The sequence below is a fragment of the Malania oleifera genome, chromosome 5 (genome assembly GCF_029873635.1).
Source record: "Malania oleifera isolate guangnan ecotype guangnan chromosome 5, ASM2987363v1, whole genome shotgun sequence".
NCBI classification, from domain to species: domain Eukaryota; kingdom Viridiplantae; phylum Streptophyta; class Magnoliopsida; order Santalales; family Ximeniaceae; genus Malania; species Malania oleifera.
In genome coordinates this window covers 14,101,551-14,105,268 of record NC_080421.1, presented here as the reverse complement: position 1 = coordinate 14,105,268, position 3,718 = coordinate 14,101,551, and positions in this window count along the sequence as shown.

Below are 3,718 nucleotides of genomic sequence, written 5' to 3'. Positions count from 1 at the left end.
ATTTTTGATCAAACGAGTGTGACATATGATATGAAATGGAATATGTGAATCTGTTTTAATACTTATATGAACTATGGGAACTGAAGTTCCATTTTACTATGTGAAAAATGTGAAAAACAGGTGTCGGTTATATATCGAGCTATAAACGTAAAAAGGGTTAGACCGAGAGGGTTTGTGCTAGTTTATGCCACCCTATGATTGTATGAGTTTGTGAAAATACTGGAATTGTACAGGTGATTTTTAAATGTGAAACAAGTTAATTCGTTTTACCGTAAATTGTATATATGATATTTGGAAACAACAACTTGTTACTATTAGAGCCTTAAAAAGTTTACTATTATATCAGAGCCCTAAAAGCTCACCGTTATATAAGAGCTCTAAAAAGCTCACCGTTATAAGAGAGCCTTAAAAAGCTCAACGTTAAGTGCAGTTTCGTTGCTTTATATATATTGGATACAGTGCAACCACACATATGATTTTCAGTGTGGGTATCGAGATAGTTGGCTGGATATTGGAGTGGCCACTGGTGGATTTATGGACTAGATGGTACCAGTCGGACTATAGTAAATTGCATAACTTGATGCCAAGGGGTAACGTGTTGGCATTTTTTATTATTGTATCTAAGATGGACAGTGTTCTAAATATGCATATTTATGATTTGAAAACTAAAATGGGCAAAGTCACAGGTTTGAGTACCGGGCGGAGAGATCGTACAGTGTGTGAGCCTGTACCCTACTCTAACCTCGGGAACTCTCGCTTGTTATGATGTTAAACCATCTATCATGGGAATTATGTCTATATATCTCCTATATTACAATATTGAGAATATGCCTTATATGTATCTGCTTTCAATTGAAATGAACGCATGTGATCCCACACAGATGTAGTATCTTTCACTTTACTGAGAAGTGTCTCACCTCAACATACAACCTTTGTTTCAGGTCCTACAGGATATTGGTCCTGGTTGCTAGAGGACTTGAAGGGTCGTTTTGATTTTAGCTTACGTAAGCCTTTGTATATGTAACAGACTTAGTTTAGAACGTTTTTGAGATTGTAAGTACAGATTATGTTTTAAGTATGGATGTATGTATTTGAGGATACAGTTAGAAACTATGGTTATGTCTATTAGATTCCATATGAATGTTTATGTTTTACGTTGTGCATGAGATTTCAAATCAGTATGAAACACCCGTGTGTCTGTATTAAGGGCAGGTGGTATATGTATGTTCTTTCAGGGACAGATCTATTATACAGGTGTAGTAGCACTCTAGGGCCGTATAACGGGCCGGGGCATTACACCTTACACTTTCAAAGAAGCAATGAGGAACTCTAAATCAAACAAGTGGAAAAGAGCGATGGATGAAGAAATGTTGTCTCTTCATCAGAATCAGACTTGGGAGTTAGCCCAGCTGCCCAAGGGTAAGAAAGCAATTGGTTGCAAATGGACTTATGTAAAGAAAGAAGGATTTTCAGATGCAAATAATGTTTGCTTCAAAGTTAGATTGGTAGCTAAGGGCTACACACAGAAGAAAGACATTAATTATAATGAGTTTTTTTCTCCAGTTGTTAAACATTCTTCCATTCGAATTTTGTTGGCTTTAGTAGCACAATTTGATCTTGAACTAGTTCAGCTCTATGTAAAAACTGCATTTTTACATGGTGATTTGGAAGACGAAATCTATATGACTCAACCAGATGGATTTCAAGTTGCAGGAAAAGAAAATTGGGTATGTAAACTGGGTAAATCGTTGTGTGGTTTAAAACAGTCTCCAAGACAGTGATACAAATGATTTCATCAGTTTATGATGGGTTAGAAGTACATCAGAAATAAACATGATCATTGTGTTTATTTTCGCAAGCTATAAAATGAATCTTTTATATATTTACTCTTGTATATTGATGATATGTTGATAGCTTCAAAGAACAGGAAAGGAATCAACAAGTTGAAAAGTTAGTAAAATCAAGAGTTTGGGATGAAAGATATAGGTGAAGCAAAAAAGATACTTGGCATGGAAATTTGCAGAGACAGAATGAGAGGAAGAGTTAGTTTGTCTCAGAAACAGTATTTGAAGAAGGTAGTACAGAGTTTTGGCATGTTAGAGTAGTCAAAACCAATAAGCACTCCTCTTGCTGCTCATTTCAAACTTAGTGCAGTTTTATCTCTCAAATTAGATGAGGAACGTAAGTATATGTCACAGGTTCCTTATGCAAGTGCTGTTGGTAGTCTGATGTATGCAATGGTTTGTACTAGACCTGATATTTCACAAGCTGTTAGTATGTTGAGCAGGTATATGCATGATCCGGGTAAAGGACATTGGCAAGCTGTGAAATGGATTTTGAGATATATTATGAATACGATTGATGTTGGTATAGTATTTAAGAAAAATAATACTATTGATCAACAGGTTGTTGGATATGTGGATTCTAATTTTGCAGGTGATCTAGATAAACGTCGATCAACTACTGGATATGTTTTCACATTTGCTAATGGTCCAATGAGTTGGAGGTCTACCTTACAGTCTACCATTGCCTTGTCTATAACAGAAGTAGAGTCAGGGTTTACTTGAAAATTTGGGAGTTATTCAGAAGCACATTGTTGTGTTCTATAATAGCCACAGAGTGCTATTAGTTTGACAAAGAACCAAGTCTACCATGCACGAACAAAGCACATCGACATTTGGTTTCATTTTATATGGGATATTATTGATGGAGGCAAGATACTTTTTCAGAAGATTGCTACAGCTGAAAATCTCGCAGATATATTGACCAAGATTATGACAACAATCAATTTCAAACATTGTTTGGACTTGATCAATATCCTATAAGTCTGAACATTTTTGGAATGTACCGATGATGTGGAACTCCATAAAATGTTAGTGATTAAAAAATTTGTTGAATTTATCGTCAAGGTGGAGATTTGTTGTTTTTCGTCCCACATTGGTAGAAAAGTTGTTTTGAATTTTTTCTTTTTTTGCCCCACATTGGTGAAAAGTATTTTTTGGACTTTAAGTTGAAACTATATAAAGAGCTTAACTCTCCATTTGTAAAATACACCTCAAAATTGTACTTTATCAAGAAGTAGTGGATTGATCGTCGGCATTCGAGAACGTAGGTAATTCTGTATTGAACCTCGCTAAATTCTTATCTTGTTTTTTTACTGTATTTTATTATTAGTTCCTGTATTAAATTAATTTTTTACATATTCAATAACATTAGTTGTAGTATTGGTGTTTGACACAAGTTGGGTGCCCGAGAACAACATTAATATTTCATGTATAACATTTGCTTTTCTTTCTTTTCTTAACAAGTTAATTAATTTAAAAAACATATAAAGACAATCTTTTGCAATTAGAAAAATTAAATGGAATTAAATATTAGATACTAACTTATTTAAAATCATTTAACTAAAGATTAATGAGACATTAATGAAGAACTACTTAAGATTAAGAAAATTTATTCTCAACCAATGGCAAGGTCAGTGAATGTATTTTATCATCCAACTACATTACTAACACACAAATTTTTATTATATAATTTTAATTTTCTCAATTCAGTGCATAACACAGTTCCATTTTAATTTTTTAAATAAAAATTCAATTAAATATATATAGTTTTATCACATGTTCTATATTATTTCTTGAATATTTTTTTTTAATACAAAAGCTTAATATTTTAAGTATACTCCTAATCATGCTCATCACCAACTCCTAGAATACAA